Source organism: Eptatretus burgeri, chromosome 4 (assembly GCF_056783735.1).
Source record: "Eptatretus burgeri isolate ZD-2024b chromosome 4, Ebu_testis_v1, whole genome shotgun sequence".
NCBI classification, from domain to species: domain Eukaryota; kingdom Metazoa; phylum Chordata; class Myxini; order Myxiniformes; family Myxinidae; genus Eptatretus; species Eptatretus burgeri.
The window spans coordinates 131656326-131674665 of NC_140964.1; the positions used below are offsets into that span (position 1 = coordinate 131656326).

Here is an 18340-nt window from a genome sequence, read left to right on the forward strand (position 1 = left end):
ACAATGAATATTCAGCGGATTCAAAAACCAAAGCAGGACTCATTCCAACAGAACAACCAGCAATATTTCATCTTCTTCAAGAAAAGGTATTGATATTTAATGATGAATTAAGGTTCTTGGGTTCTGCTCAACCCCTGTTAAACTAACTCCGAGATTAATGTTTCTTCTCACAAAAGATGGAAGACAAGGTTCAACTGTGAGGGATGAATCAAAGTATATTGATAAACCATTGGATATGGAAAATAATGATGATAGAGTATATATTGATCTGCTGAACACTCTAAATTATAGGGTTATTCTTTCTGGTAAAAGTAGGAAGAATGAGAAGGAGAAACACATTATTCAGGCTTTAAGTATCTTTGGTTCAGGTGTTAGTTTTCTTCCAAATGACCCATCGCAATTAGTTAATAGACTGGTATTGTTGTTAGGCAGTAAGAAGGCTGGAAATAACAATTGTTTTAATGAAGCATCAGCCATTTTAGACCAGTTGATGAACATGAAAATAACTAATTAATATCAATACAAAGACATTTTATCTCATATTAAATAAGATGAGAAGCACAATCCTTAGTTTCAATTTCACAACAAGCGACCACACATCTTCATTCCCATACCCACTACAACTTGACCCAACAAAAGAATATGAGGCATCTTTATTGTCCATGGAAACTTATAATAGCTTATTTAATATAACTGATAAAAATGACAAGTTTAGTTATAATCCGGGAAGTGGATACAAAACGATAACAGTTTCACCCGGAGCATATGAGATTTCTCAAATATCTTCCGAAATTGCTCGTCTTATGAAAGAACAGGGTGATGAACCAAAAAATATTGTTATAAACATTCAAAAACATACTTCAAAATCAACGATTAAAGTTAAAAATAACTACAAGGTTGATTTCACAATTGATAATTCATTTAGAGAGTTATTGGGTTTCTCCTCAAAAAAGATTGAAATGAATGGGACGATTTACAGTGATAATGTCATTCAAATATCCTCAGGAATAAATTCGGTGTTAATTCACTGTGATTTGATTGATGGTGCTTATAATGATGGAAAAAAAACAAATGCAATATTTTCATTCAGCGCATACTCAACCCCAATTGGTTATAAATTCAATATGGAACCCAAAAATTTGGTTTATCTCCCTGTGTCAGGAAAAACCATACACAGAGTAAATTTTAGGATAACCGACCAAGATAATCGTATGATTTCTTTTAATGGAGAAGTTATATCCATCAGAATTCACCTACGTGAAGTTTTCCAATAAATAAATACGATGGTTATTGTGAGGAAACATGAGTTGGGAAAATATAAAATAATTACAGGGGATGGGATGTTCCTCTCCCCATACTACAAGGGTGAAGGTATGTATATTGGTAGAGGATACTATAAACCTAAGAGACAAAGGGGTGTTGGACATCAATTTAGAGGAGATGGGATAATTGATACTCTAATGGGCATTGGTTCAACTATTCTTAAACATAAAGATCTAATTGGTTCAACTGCTTCTGCTGTGGGAAATGTAGCAGGTGTTGTAAAGAGCATAAAAGATGCCCAGAAGGAATCTCATAAATTACAAGCAATAAAAGAAATTAAGAAAGGCAAAACTCAGTTGTCCCCCCAAGAACGACAGAAAATAATTCAAATACTTGGATCAGGGTTTCAAAAGTTTTAACATCTTTTTTCCAAAATAAATACAAGTATGGAAGCAATTGATAGTATCTATGATTTGGATGATACTATTATTATCTCAAACTCCACTAAAAAAGAAGATTACTTCAAGGTAAATGCAATAACTGGAACAGACTGGAATACGAATGGTACAAAAAGTTTTGAAATAAATAATCAACAAACCTATTTAAATCTCTCCGAAAGTTTCTTGTTGTGTAAATTTAAATTCACTAAAGCTGGGAATAACACAAACGCTACACTTGTAAATGATTTCTTCTGGAAAATGTTTGATAGTGTGCGTTTGTATATTGGAACACAAGAAGTTGAAGCGGTTGATTATGTCTCTGCTGTATCTGAAATGATGAAATTTACACTCTATACTTTCAGTGATAGAATGGGAAAGGGGTCTGTCGAAGGTTTTATTCCTGATATGTCAACGGGAACAAACACAGACCCTGGATATACTCAAAGGAAAGGAGCGTATAATGATGATACAAAAGCAGAAAATAGTTTGACTGTGGCAGTTCCTCTTAAAGGTATATTTGGATTTTGTGATCATGATAAAGTTCTGTATGGTCTTAAAATTAGATTTCAACTACAAAGGAATGATAATGAAAATAGATTGCTTTTTGGTGTTGGTAATGCTTTTGGTGATCAGAATAAATTTGTAATTGAGGAAATGAGTTGGTATATCAGTGAATATACTCCTAATCTTAAAACAGAAGAGATGTTGAATCGAAGACTTAACTCAAAGAAACCACTCAGTGTATCATACCTCAAAAGAAGATGTCAACACGGTAAACTCAACCAAACTACTTACACGTGGAATTTGGGTGTTCTGGAAGGAAAGCCACGATATCTGTGGATCATTTTTAAAAAGCCATATGGTGATACTGCGACTGATAAGAATAATGCATTGAGTGATAATGCTAAGGTGAAACAACTTCGCATTTCTCTAGATGGAACATTTTATCCACGAGATAGATTGGAAATTAATTGGGTAAAATGATTTTGCTGAAGCATACAAGTCTTACCAAAAGGTGTGTGAAAGTAATGGAAATAAAGAACCTATTTTGGATATGACAGCATTTAAAAGTTTGTATACAATCTATGCGTTTGACCTGAGCGCTCAAAAGGAAACTATAAAGTCTAATCGAGTGGATACTTCCCTATACATTGAAAGAGGAGAGAGTGAAGAAGTTGATACATATTGTTTGCTTTTGGAAGAAACAGAATTGCAGATTAATACAGATAATGGTGTGATGATTAGTCTCACATAATTTTTTGTTAAATAAATGAGTGGCAAAGTACCAACTTGGGTATATGTTAATCAAATCAATCTTCATAAACTATCATCTTGTGTTCAAAATCAAAAGCCTTGTCCGATTAACGTTAATACAATTCAGAGAAAAGGAGCAGTAAGAATTGATGTTTTGCTCACAAGAGAACAGGTTAAAATCTTGAATGACACTGGCTCACTTAAAATTAAAATGACAAAACCAATGTTGAAAAAATATTCAATAAGAGAGACGAGTGGAGGATTTCTCCCATTTCTAATTCCTTTATTTGCTGGTTTAAGTGCGGTTGGAGCATTGACGGGTGGTATTTCAACAGCGGTGAAAACTGCCAACGAAAGGAAGGCTCAACTCTAGGCTCAAAAAGAATTGGAAAGACATAACAAAGAGTTGGAGAAACAAATTAGTGGAAGTGGTGTAATTGTAGATTTTGCTGAAAAACTTGAAGGTCTGCCTGATAAAGCGAGATTGTTAGTTGGAGATATGCTTTCTTCTATAGCACAAGCAGGTGTAAAATTAACGAAAAGAGGTAATGGATTATATCTTTCTGATAAATAAATGAGCATTGATGAGTGGTTTAAAGAATTTGGAAAGAATACAACATCAAATTTACAACTTGTCAAATATTGTAAGAAATTAAATATTCATCATGTGGTTATTTGTATGAGAGACGAATTAACAAATGTGCCGAAACATACAAAGAATATTATTATGAACTTAGAAGATAATAATGGGAACGGCTCTCATTGGGTTTGTATTTTTAATAGTCAAGACAAATATTATTTTGATAGTTTTGGTCTTCCACCACCTGTTGAAGTCATAAAATTCTTACAGAATTGTGTTTATCAAACATTTCAAGACCAAGAATTAAATTCCAAGTGTTGTGGTCAATTATGTCTATATGTGTTATTTCAACTCAACAAAAATAAAAAATTTTATGATATTATTTTTAATCTAATATAAATGACTTATGTTGGTAAAGATGGTTCTATCTTTGGTGTATCCCAAGAACTGGATATTGATTTATCAAATTATTACACAAAGGCACAGGCTGAACAACATAAATATAATATAACCAAAAATATTAACATGAAAAATGCTTATAAATTAAAACATTATCCAAGCCCGACTGACGCGAATGACTTGGTGAGATTAAGCGATTTATCACAATATATATCCTTAAATAAAACGGCCGTATATTCCAAAGATACAGAAGTGTTGATATTATCTCCAGGTCATACAGAATTCACAGTTCGAATTAAAATAAATTTTTATAAAGAAGGGCATATCGTTTGTATGAGAATAGAACAATGGGGGTATGATATGAATGATTTAGGGTATAATTGGTCATTTAAAATTAACCTCGAAGACCTGGAACAATTAAATCAGTCTCGTAAGGAAGAATATTATCCACTTGGTATCGAGAATGAGTTTTGTGGGGCCATGATTCGTAAACAACAAATAAAATAATTTAATAAGGGTAAATATAATAATGGTTTTGCCCTTGTTTATCTCATGAAAACAGAAAAAACAGGATTATATATAATAAGTAAGGAAATACAAAATGATTTAACGATGGGAAGATGGGGAGGTGTTTCGTGCCATAATATTATTCTAACATATATTTCTAATACATAAATGACAGCAAGAAGGCTTCAAGAAAATTATCATTTCTGTGTCCAAGCATACCTTCAAGAAAAGGGTATTCGGTATTTTAATAAATATGTTCTACAACATAAGAATGAGGTATTTTCAATAAAAGATTGGCATTATGCTGATGTTGATAAACCGACAACTTTAGATTTAATTAGAATGTTAGATAATGAAAAAATTATAAAGTTAAGAAAAGGTAAGGCTCTTTTAGAAATACAAAAGAAATTTTATTGGTTTCCTGTTGTAAAAAAAAATTATTTTGGATACAGGAATAACAAGAAATCCTGATGAATATATGTATGATATTCTATGGGGTGTAAGCGATTCAAGGATAATAAGGGATGAGGAAGGAGTTGAAGAAGAGAGGGAAGAGGAGGAAAAGGAGAAGAGAGAGAAGGAGGAGAGGGAGAAGAGAGAGAAGGAGGAAAAAGAGAAGAAAGAGAAGGAGGAAAAAGAGAAGAGAGAAGGAGAGGGAGGAAAGAGCGAGACAAAATAAATATCAAAATATGGAAACCAGTCAGATTAAAAAAAAGATTGGTGGTATTACAGAAAATAACTCAACCCACCGAGGAGGAAAACAAAGAATTGACAAGTCTATTTGCAATACTTTCGACAAGAATATTGACATCGACAAGCTATTCATTTTAATTCAAGTTTTTCATTTTTATTTTTTTTTTCTTAAATAAATGGAGGAGAGAGTGAAGGCATTTCTAAGGATTCTTTATGTTTTAAAAATTAAGATTCAAATGTGCATGTTGGAAACTAAAAAGGTTTTTGCACTCTGCAGGAATTTTTCACATAAATAAATGAGTTATTGTCTCAAATGTAAAAAGAAAACTAATACCAAAAATATTTCATATATTAAAAGTAAAAATAACAGGGTTATACAAAAAGGTATATGTTCGGTGTGTGGTTAAAAAAAAAATCAATTTATCTCCAAACACAAACGAGGAGGAGATATACAAAAGTTTTTATCAGGAAGTAAATTTACAACTACTGGAATACCAGGGGAATTACATCTTCCAGGGTATTCTTTCTGTGGTCCAGGCACAAACTTGGATAAAAGATTAGATGAGGCAGACAATCCTAAATCCTGGAGTAAACCAATCAATAGAGTTGATGAAGTGTGCATGAGACACGATATTGAGTATGGGAATACCACAACGTTGGAAGAAAAGCATGAAGCCGATAGAGAAATGTTGTATAATTTGTCTCTGATACCAAATCCAACCTTGAGAGAAAAAGTTGATCGGTTCATTGTGAAGAAGATGATCAGTGCTCAATTGAAACTTGGACTTGGAAATTCAAAAAACTTATAGGCTCTAATGATGTCATTAAGACTGAAGAGCAATTAGCTGATGAATTACATAAACCAATATTCACAAAGTTTCAGAGAAGGAAAATTTATTCCAAGGAAGTTGATTATATCTGGTCTGCTGATTTGATTGAACTCAATAATGATAAGGGGTACAAGTATGCTTTAACCGTTATTGATTTGAGGAGTAGATACGTATGGGTTGTACCATTAAAAAACAAAACAGGTAATACTCTTATGTTAGCCTTTCAACAAATATTTAATAAAAGTAAGAGAAAACCTAAAAAATTGTGGACTGATGAGGGTAGAGAGTTTTATAACAAGACATTAATGAATTTTCCAAAAAATAACATTATTACATTATACAGTACCTTTAATGAAGGGAAGGCAGTTGTTGTTGAACGTTTTAATTGTACCTTAAAAGAGAGACTATATAAAAAATTCACACAACTCGGTTCACAACAATGGTCATCTTTTATTCAGAATATTGTGGATAAGTATAATGACATGATTCACACGTCAACAAATATGAAACCATCAGAAACATTTACAAAATTAAAATATGAAAAAGAGATTAATGTCAGAAAACCTAAGTTCAAAGTTGGTGATATCGTAAGAATATATAGGTGGAAATCTCATTTTGAAAAGGGTTATATTAAACGATGGACGAACGAGCTTTTAAAAATTGTTGTCATAGATACGGTTCCTTGGACTTATAAGATATATGATTTGGAAGGGGAAGAGATTTTTGGTTCATTTTATTCACAGGATTTACAAAAGACAAAGATAAATTGAAATTTTTTGACTCCGCCCCTTTTTGACTCCGCCCACACAAAACCCACCCACATAAACCCCACCCCACACAAGCTCCACACAAACCCCACCCCACACAAACCCCTCACAAGCTCCCCACATAAACCCCACCCCACATAAACCCCACACAAACCGCACCACACAAACCCCACACAAACCCCCCACAAGCTCCACACACACAAACCCCTCACAAGCTCCACCCATATTCATCATATTCACATAATTATTGATTAGTTAATTAGTTCCCCACACACACACAACATGTTTATTTAATTAAAAAATTATCCACCCATCCACACAAGCTCCACTCATGCACCCATCCATTTATCCACACAAACCTCATCCACATTCACCCATCCCACATAAGCCCCGCCCACATAAACCCTGTCCACATAAACCCTGTCCACATAAACGCCCTCCCACAAGCCCCGCCCACATAAGCCCCGCCCACACAAGCCCCACCCAGACAAGCCCCACCCACACAAGCCCCACCCACACACGCCCCACCCACACAAGCCCCACATAAACCCCACCCACACAAGCCCCTCCCACACAAGCCCCACCCCCTCATCCCCCTGTGCACCCCCACCTTTGACCCACCACCTCCCTCATCCCACCCCCACCCTTCCCCACACACACACATGAGGAGGGGAGGGGTGGGATGAGGGGTGATGGGTCGTTGGGGGAGCGCACCTACCCCCCCCACCCCCCCCACCCCCCCCCCTCCTTCATGTCTTGATCCTCTTCTTGAAATTCAAAATCAAGTAATTGTAAACAAAACAAATATAATTTATTAAAATTGAAAATATTAAATATTCATTTGCAAGAATGTATAATCTTTCCCAGCAATCTTCTTCAGATGTCTTGTGATTTCGAAACTCAGACACCATATTCTGTTTTGAAACAAAAAGTGGATAATAATTAGGTTTTATAAAGATAATCACATGGGAATATGAGTTAGCCTGTTGTTGGTTCTAAGTTCAAGCCTCGTTGACCACTGAATTAACACACCAGGAGGCCGACTCAGCCTGCCATCCTTCCAAGGTCAATAACATGAATTCCAGTGTACTGGCAAAACCGCGTCCAAACTAATGATGCAACCAACATAAGACGACATTCTAAAGAGAGAGTGATATTAATTAAAAAAAATAACTAAATAATAATTCAGAAACATTTACCTCCAGAAAATCATGTGTTGTACCAGATTGCTTATGTTGTGTGATCGAGCTGGAAAAAAAAATAATAATAATAATAATAAGTCAAGGGTATAGATGGAGAGACAGACAGAGAGAGAGGTAGGTAGAAAGACAGACAGAGAGAAATACAAAGAGACAGACAGGGAAAGAGACACACACGCACACACACACACATATATATATATATATATATATATATATATATATATATATATATACATATATATATATATATACATATACATATATACACACACACACACATATATATATATATATATATATATATATATATATATATATATATATATATATATATATATATATATATATATATATATATATATATCTTCTTCTTCTTCTTTCGGCTGCTCCCGTTAGGGGTCGCCACAGCGGATCATCCATATGATCCGCATAGTAATTTGGCACATGTTTTACGCCGGATGCCCTTCCTGACGCAACCTTGGTCGCCTCTTACGACACAGGGATATGGTACACCTATATTAACCGGGGTATACACCGGCCCAGTATACTGGTACTCATTTCGCCGACCTCGGAAGGATGACAGGCTGAGTCAACCCCTGGTGTATTAATTCAGTGGCCCAATGGGGCTTGAACTCACGACCATTTGGATCCCAAGCCGCTGCCCTAACCACTGCGCCAACACCAGGCATATATATATATATATATATATATATATATATATATATATATATATATACATATACATATATATATATACATACATATACATACACACACACACACACACACACACACACGCACACACACACACACACACACACACACACACACACGTGTCTCACCATTGGTTTAATTCATTCGAGATCAGAGGCCGTGATAAGACTTCGTACCAGTCATTATAAATGTTTTTCAATTCTCTTCTAAAATCATTGACCTCTTCAATAAGAGCATTAATTTCATGCACCTCGTCGTGATATGTAAACTGCTCTTCTTCCAAGGACCTGCCAAGAAAAAAAAAAAAAATCAGAATTATCACGATTTAATTTATAATCAATTGCTTCATCGTTCAAAGAGGAAGAAACTTAACAACTTTGTGTTGAGCTGTTTTGTTCATCGGAAGAGAGTGAGTCCATGTCTCAGTTTTTTTACCATTGGTACAAGATGGCAAAAAGATCAGAGGCCGTGATAAGACTTCGTACCAGTCATTATAAATGTTTTTCAATTCTCTTCTAAAATCATTGACCTCTTCAATAAGAGCATTAATTTCATGCACCTCGTCGTGATATGTAAACTGCTCTTCTTCCAAGGACCTGCCAAGAAAAAAAAAAAAATCAGAATTATCACGATTTAATTTATAATCAATTGCTTCATCGTTCAAAGAGGAACCAACTTACCAACTTTGTGTTGAGCTGTTTTGTTCGCGGAAGAAAGATCGCTCATGTCTCAGTTGTAAAAATGAAAATCCCGTCTGGCAGAAACTTTGCCTGGCGAATCACTTATAAGGCAATGATTAGGTAATTTCCTCATCATTGGGTGTGGCCACAGGAAATGACACTTCGGGTGAGGAAGCTTGGAAAATAACTGGGCGATTATATTCTCAAATTGTATGAATCATTTTCAAAACATACTTAAAATACCCTAAAATGGTTTTGATTCAAATGTTTTCAGTTCGTGTTCTGAGATAAAATATAAACACGAGACCTTGTCTCACAGAATAGTTCCTGTTTTTCTTTTCACAGCACGACCGTGTCAAAAAAACACTTCCTCATTTTCACGGCATGAACTGAAAACATTTGAAACAAAACTTTTTTATGGCGTGGTTTATACACAAAAATGATTTGCAACTCGGGCGGTGGCCAGATGAGATCATTAAGAGAAGTTTATCATTTCGTAATGGCACAAAAGGGGTATCTTAAAAAATATAAAGATTCAAATGTTTTGTTTTTCAATATTTTAGATGGGGATTATTGTGCAAAGAAAATTAAACTATTGAAGGAATTTGAGAATGAACAAATCTTTATAGGTTCAATGAGTGAGCTGTTCAACCCCCAGGTGTTCAATTCAATGAGGTTCAACCTCCAGGTTAAAAGGGGAGACAAATAAATATACCTTGGGATAAAAAGGGGGTTTATTTTTAGGGAAAAAAATAGGAATCGCTGAAAATCCCCCATTCATTTACATGGGGAAAAGTGAGCCAGAACCAGTATATTCACCCTACTCATGCCATTAGATTAGGCCAAAAAAAAAAAAAATGTTGCATTGGAGTAACCCGCCCGACCCTAAAAATTCCGCCGACCCTACGTTTTTTTTTTGTTTTTTTGCTATCGAAAAATTTTGCCGACCCTATTTTATTGCTATTTTTGTTGTTTTGCTATCGTTTTCAAGTATCTTGTTGATTGCGATCGCGATCGCAAAAACCCGGAAGTGTTTCGGACAGAACCCGCCGACAAAAAGGGTGGTACTCGAGCCGGGGGAGATTTTGGGAGGGATTTATTAGGAAAAAAAAAAAAAAAAAAAGATCCCAACCGACCTACCCTATTTTTCAGTGACCCGTTACGCCAATGCAACATTTTTTTTTTTTGGCCTTATGGACTTGGTCCAAAATCCAATATGGCCGCTATGGCGCCAGTTTGAAAAAATATTTGAATATTTTTTTTTGCATTTCTACATGTTTTAAGTGATTTCCAACCACCCCCCCCCCAAAAAAAAAATTGTTGGAACTTTTTTTTTTCCAACAAAATTTCGATTTTTTTATTTTGCATTTCTACATGTTATAACTGATTTCCAACAAAAAACATGCCAAAATTATAATTGCGGCTGATTTTGGAACTTCAGGTGGATATAAAATTAATTAAAATTTAATAAATTAATTTCTGTCTCAAGGAATCTTGTTATGACGAATGAATAGAGTATGTAAAAGTTAAAAGTAAAAGGGAAAGTTGCAAACTATAACTCTGTGAGCACTGTTGATGTCAAATTGAATGAATAGGATATCAGGTTCACTTGAGTGACCGAGCAGTATTGGCGGCGGAAGTTTTGCACTCGACTGAGTGCTCCCCCTCAAGTTAACCTCCGCCATCGAAGATGGATGGAGGTTACCGTTTTCACCCCTTTCTGTTTGTAACGAAATCTAAAGATTTCTTAAGTATATTGATCAGTTCCGTTTCTGTTTGTTTGTTTGTTTGTGTGTTTGTTTGTTTGTTTGTCGGCACGATAACTCGAGAACGGAAGAAGCTACCAATGTCAAATTAGACCATGTGATTCAGGAGGGTGATGGCCAGCGCTGATTAGATTTTGGTCAAAATCGGTCAAAGGTCAAGGTCACAGTGAGGTCAAACATAATTCCATAAATTCATGTGGAGAAATGGAGTATTTTTGCTTCGCTCGACATTACGAGTTTGTTTTAACTTCGATTTTAATTTTGTCTTCGGTTTTTGCTATCGCTTCGGACGCTTAAAACGCGGTTGTCGAAATTCTGGTAAAAATCGGATGTTTTGGAGACGTTTTAAGATTGTATAAAAAATATTTCACTCGACGCGTCACGGGTCGTCCCATGATGCAGTGCGCTCGAGCAGACGCGTCGTTGAGTTACGTTAAGGTGTAATATAATTGCGTGGAGAAATGGAGATTTTTGCTTCGGTCGACGTTACGATTTTTGATGGTTTGGTAAAGAATCATCGTAGAAACTTCTGGTTTGCGTCGCTAACTTCTCTAGAGACAGCTCTTATGAGACAAGGTCAGAGGTCAAGTTGACGATTTCGTAAGTACCAGTCTATGACTGCTTGTTTGTTTGTTTGTTTGTAGGCACGATAACTCGAGAACGGAAGAAGCTACCAATGTCAAATTACACCACGTGATTCAGGAGGGTGATGGCTAGTGCTGATTAGATTTTGGTCAAAATCAGTCAAAGGTCAAGGTCACGGTGAGGTCAAATAGTCGATTTTTGATGGTTTGGTACAGATAACTCGAGAACAGAAGAAGCTACCAATGTCAAATTACAACACGTGATTCAGGAGGCTGATGGCTAGTGCTGATTACATTTTGGTCTAAATCGGTCAAAGGTCAAGGTCACAGTGAGGTCAAACATCCAAAAAATGATAACTCGAGAACGGAAGAAGCTTCCAATGTCAAATTACACCATGGGATTCAGGAGGGTGGTGGCTTGCGCTGATTAGATTTTGGTCAAAATCGGTCAAAGGTCAAGGTCACAGTGAGGTCAAACAGAATTCCGTAAATTCATGTGGAGAAATGGAGTATTTTTGCTTCGCTCGACGTTACGAGTTCGTTTTAACTTCGATTTTAATTTTCTCTTCGGTTTTTGCGATCACTTAGGACGCTTAAAACTCGGCTGTCGAAATTCTGGTAAAATCGGATGTTTTGGAGACGTTTTAAGATTGTATAAAAAATATTTCACTCGACGCGTCACGGGTCATCCCATGATGCAGTGCGCTCGAGCAGACGCGTCGTTGAGTTACAGTAAGGTATAATTGCGTGGAGAAATGGAGATTTTTGCTTCGCTCGACGTTACGAGTTCGTTTTAACTTCGATTTTAATTTTGTCTTTGGTTTTTGCGATCGCTTAGGACGCTTAAAACTCAGTTGTCGAAATTCTGGTAAAATCGGATGTTTTGGAGACGTTTTAAGATTGTATAAAAAAGATTTCACTCGACGCGTCATGGGTCGTCCCATGATGCAGTGCGCTCGAGCAGACGCGTCGTTGAGTTACGTTAAGGTACAATATAATTGCGTGGAGAAATGGAGACTTTTGCTTCGGTCGACATTACGATTTTTGATGGTTTGATACAGAATCATCGTAGAAACTTCTGGTTTGCATCGCTACCTTCTCGAGAGACAGCTTTTATTAGACAAGGTCAGAGGTCAAGTTGACGATTTCGTAAGTACCAGTCTATGACTGCTTGTTTGTTACTTACGAAATCTAAAGATTTCGTCAGTATGTTGATGCCTTCCGTTTCTGTTTGTTTGTTTGTTAGTTTGTAGGCATGATAACTCGAGAACGGAAGAAGCTACCAATGTCAAATTACACCACCTGATTCAGGAGCGTGATGGCTAGTGCTGATTAGATTTTGGTCAAAATCGGTCAAAGGTCACAGCAAGGTCAAATATTCGATTTTTGATGGTTTGGTTCAGATAATTCGAACGGAAGAAGCTACCATGTCAAATTACACCACGTGATTCAGGAGGGTGGTGGCGAGCGATGATTAGATTTTGGTCAAAATCGGTCAAAGGTCAAGGTCACAGTGAGGTCAAACATAGAAAACCTTCGATTTTTGATGGTTTGGTACAGAATCATCTTCGAAACTTCTGGTTTGCGTCGCTACGTTCTCGAGAGACAGCTTTTATTAGACAAGGTCAGTGGTCAAGTTGACGATTTCGTAAGTACCAGTCTATGACTGCTTGTTTGTTTGTTTGTAGGCACGATAACTCGAGAACGGAAGAAGCTCCCAATGTCAAATTACACCACGTGGTTAAGGAGGGTGATGGCTCGTGCTGATTAGATTTTGGTCAAAATCGGTCAAAGGTCAAGGTCACAGTGAGGTCAAATATTCGATTTTTGATGGTTTGGTACAGATAACTCGAGAACGGAAGAAGCTACCAATGTCAAATTACACCACGTGATTCAGGAGGGTGATGGCTTGCACCGATTAGATATTGGTCAAAATCGGTCAAAGGTCAAGGTCACAGTGAGGTCAAACATCCAAAAAATAACTCGAGAACGGAAGAAGCTACCAATGTCAAATTACACCACGTGATTCAGGAGGGTGGTGGCTGATTAGATTTTGGTCAAAATCGGTCAAAGGTCAAGGTCACAGTTAGGTCAAACATCCAAAGCATTCGATTTTTGATGGTTTGGTACAGAATCATTGTAGAAACTTCTGGTTTGAGTCGCTACCTTCTCTTGAGACAGCTTTTATGAGACAAGGTCAGAGGTCAAGTTGATGATTTCGTAAGTACCAGTCAATGACTGCTTGTTTGTTTGTTTGTTTGTTTGTTTGTCGGCACGATAACTTGAGAACGGAAGAAGCTACCAATTCCAAATTACACCACGTGATTCAGGAGGGTGATGGCTAGTACTGCTTATATTTTGGTCGAAATCGGTCAAAGGTCAAGGTCACAGTGAGGTCAAATATTCGATTTTTGATGGTTTGGTACAGATAACTCGAGAACGGAAGAAGCTACCAATGTCAAATTACACCACGTAATTCAGGAGGCCGATGGCTTGTGCTGCTTAGATTTTGGACGAAATCGGTCAAAGGTCAAGGTCATAGTGAGGTCAAATATTCGATTTTTGATGGTTTGGGACAGATAACTCGAGAACGGAAGAAGCTTCTAATGTCAAATTAAACCACGTGATTCAGGAGGGTGATGGCTTGCGCTGATTAGATTTTGGTCAAAATCGGTCAAAGGTCAACGTCACAGTGAGGTCAAACATCCAAAACATTCGATTGGTGATGGTTTGGTACAGAATCATCGTAGAAACTTCTGATTTGCGTCGCAACCTTCTCTCGAGACAGCTTTTATTAGACAAGGTCAGAGGTCAAGTTGACGATTTCGTAAGTACCAGTCTATGACTGCTTGTTTGTTTGCTTGTAGGCATGATAACTCAAGAACGGAAGAAGCTACCCATGTCGAATTACACCACGTGATTCAGGAGGGTGATGTCTAGTGCTGATTAGATTTTGCTCAAAATCGGTCAAAGGTCAAGGTCAAATATTCGATTTTTGATGGTTTGGTGCAGATAACTCGAGAACGGAAGAAGCTACCAATGTCAAATTACGCCCCGTGATTCAGGAGGCTGATGGCTAGTGCTGATTAGATTTTGCTCAAAATCGGTCAAAGGTCAAGGTCACAGTGAGGTCAAACATCCAAAACATTCGATTTTTGATGGTTTGGTACAGAATCATCTTAGAAACTTCTGGTTTGTGTCGCTACCTTCTCTCGAGACAGCTTTTATTAGACAAGGTCAGAGGTCAAGTTGACGATTTCATAAGTACCAGTCTATGACTGCTTGTTTGTGTGTTTCTTTGTAGGCACGATAACTGGAACGAAAGAAGCTACCAATGTCAAATTACACCACGTGGTTCAGGAGGGTGATGGCTAGTGCTGATTAGATTTTGGTCAAAATCGGTCAAAGGTCAAGGTAACAGTGAGGTCAAATATTCGATTTTTGATGGTTTGGTACAGATAACTCGAGAACGGAAGAAGCTACCAATGTCAAATTACACCATGTGATTCAGGAGGGTGATGGCTAGCGCTGATTAGATTTTGGTCAAAATCGGTGAAAGGTCAAGGCCACAGTGAGGTCAAACATTCGATTTTTGATGGTTTGGTACAGAGTCATCGTAGAAACTTCTGGTTTGCGTCGCTACCTTCTCTCGAGACAGCTTTTATTAGACAAGGTCAGAGGTCAATGTAACGATTTCGTAAGTACCAGTCTATGACTGCTCATTTGTTTGTTTGTGTGTTTGTTTGTTTCTTACGAAATCTAAAGATTTCGTAAGTATATTGATGACTTCCGTTTCTGTTTGTTTGTTTGTGGGCACGATAACTCGAGAACGGAAGGAGCTACCAATGTCAAATTACACCACCTGATTCAGGAGGGTGATGGCTAGTGCTGATTAGATTTTGGTCAAAATCGGTCATAGGTCAAGGTCACAGTGAGGTCAAATATTCGATTTTTGATGGTTTGGTACAGATAACTCGAGAACGGAAGAAGCTACCAATGTCAAATTACACCACGCGATTCAGGAGGGTGATGGCTAGCGCTGATTCGATTTTGGGCAAAATTGGTCAAAGGTCAAGGTCAGTGCGGTCAAACATCCAAAAAATGATAACTCGAGAACGGAAGAAGTCACCAATGTCAAATTACACCAGGTGATTCAGGAGGCTGGTGGCTAGCGCTAATTAGATTTTGGTCAAAATCGGTCAAAGGTCAAGGTCACAGTGAGGTCAAACATCCAAAACATTAGATTTTTGATGGTTTGGTACAGAGTCATCGTAGAAACTTCTGGTTTGCGTCGCTACCTTCTCCAGAGACAGCTTTTTTTAGACAAGGTCAGAGGTCAAGTTGACGATTTTGCAAGTACCAGTCTATGACTGCTTGTTTGTTTGTTTGTAGGCACGATAACTCGAGAACGGAAGAAGCTACCAATGTCAAATTACAAAATGCCAATGCTGCATCAAATCTCCAGGGAAGAAATGATGTCATGTACACATGCATTTGAATGGCACAAGAGGTTCAAAGAGGGACTTGAGGAGGTTGAAGACGATCTACGGTCTGGAAGACCTTCAACGAGCAGAACGGCGGAAAAACATTGAGTGTGTGAAGCAGATATTGTGCGCAGATCATCGACTCACGGTGCGGATGATTGCTGAGGAACTTTCCATCAACAAGGACACTGTCTGGGGCATCATCACTGAAAATGTCGAAATGCGCAAGGTGTGCGCAAACATGGTCCCCAAGCTGTTGTCTGAGTAACAGAAACAGCAAAGAGTCACTGTCTGTCAAAACATTATCGAGCGCCTCGAGGACGATCCAGACCTGCTCGCGAGAGTCATTACTGGCGATGAATCCTGGATATTCGAATACGATCCGGAGACCAAACGGCAGAATCGTCAGTGGAAAAGTCCGGCATCACCAAGACCAAAGAAAGCAAGGATGTCAAAGTCAAAGTTCAAGGTGATGCTCATCACGTTTTGACATCATGTGCATCATCCACTTCGAGTTTCTACCATAGGGTCAAACAGTGAATCAATAAGTGTTCAAGCAGATCCTCCAGCACCTCCTGAGATCAATCCGGGACAAGAGGAGGGATCTGTGGGAGAACAACGCCTGGGTGCTCCACCATGACAACGCCCCTGCTTACAGTGCCCTGAGCATCCGACAGTTTCTGGCGGAGAGGAACGTGCCAACTTTGGAGAAATCTCTGTATTCGCCAGACTTGGCCCCTTATGATTTTTTCCTATTCCCCAAGCTAAAGGGGGTGATCAAGGGGACCCAATTTCCCAATATGGAGTCCATCAAAAGGGCCGTGACGACGGAGCTCCGGAGGATTCCAGAAGAAGCCTTCCAGGGGTGCATCGAAGCATGGAAGAAGAGGATGGACAAGTGTGTGAGACTGGAGGGAAACTATTTTGAAGGGGACAAGCTGTGACATCTATTTTTTGGAATAAAATTTCTGTGGTCAGTCCCGTGACTTTTTTGACAGGCCTCGTATATTCCATATAATTCAGAGCACATTGCAAGTGTAGCAGATAAGATTAAGAATGAGGAGGCTACGTTTCATAATTATTTTACTAAGGACGGACGATATTCTTGGTTCGAAGGAATCTTCGGAGAGTGGGGAGCTAGTCTGTTGCAATGGATTTTTACGGGATTACTCTGGATTGTCATTGTTGTAGTACTTGTTGAATGTGCCACTGCAGTACTACCAGCAGTAAGTAGATTACCTCTTGTTTAAAAAGGAAGTCAACAAAAGTAATGGTTTCTCGGCAAATACCTCCATATGCCGATTCTGATTCAGAAGTGGAGTCCTATGAGTCTTTTATGAAATGGAACTTGAAATTGGAAATCCATCGGTCAAAGTTATGAGTGTGTTCTGTGATTATGGGAAAATGTTCTTCTTGTTGCACTCATCCACCCTGTTCCCGAACCCTGCATAGGTGCATTGAAATCAGCCTGGCCGCCCAAAGTGGTGGATCTCGACTGGAATGGCCCAAGGGCCTACTTCTACTGGAGCCTCAAGCAGGCCCAAAGCTGTACAACCACCTAAATCCACCTGCTCCATGGACAGGGATGGCGATGATGGACTGGGCTCCACAATGTGTGCTGAGAAGGGACCACCCAAAGCAATGAATACACTCGCGCACGGACGTGCCTTTCCAATTGATTAAAATCATTAATTTTGTGTTGTTTTGCCATAAAGGGCAAAACAGGGGGGAGGGGAGTGTTTCAGTGGACTTCCATTTTAAATGGTAGTTCGATGATAAATCTGCTCAAATGTGGCCAACAATGTACTCAATGCATACAACTCAATGCAAATTGTAGTCAATTACTATTACACCCGTTTTCCTTAATTATTTCACCTGTCGATTACTGTTTCAATTACTGACGTATTCATTTCTCTGCAACTCATTTATTGGAAACTATAAAATCAAACATATTTTAATCAAATGTATTTTATTGGAACTTTTATCTTCTCTTGCTTTGCTAAAGGCCTGCTGAGGCCTCCAATCCTCTTTATCTCTTTTCTGATGACTCCACACTCTGCCGCGACATATCTCATCCTTCTGATAGACATCGTTCTATGTCTTTCAATCCTGAGAAATCTGTCTGTCTGTCTGTCTGTCTCTGTTTGTCTGTCTCAGGACCGGACCGCAAATCCTGC

At 38.0% G+C, this 18340-nt stretch overlaps 1 long non-coding RNA gene across 1 annotated transcript in view; it reads right to left on the reverse strand.

The window, feature by feature from the left end:
* Positions 1–7482: 7482 nt before the first annotated feature.
* Positions 7483–18340, reverse strand: part of LOC147029134 (uncharacterized) — a 30250-nt gene continuing 19392 nt past the window's right edge. The window contains exons 3-5 of the long non-coding RNA XR_015057842.1: positions 8778–9245; positions 7933–7981; positions 7483–7647 (exon numbers count right to left, since the gene is read on the reverse strand). This is a non-coding gene — a long non-coding RNA (uncharacterized LOC147029134). The remainder of the gene's footprint in view (positions 7648–7932; positions 7982–8777; positions 9246–18340) is intronic.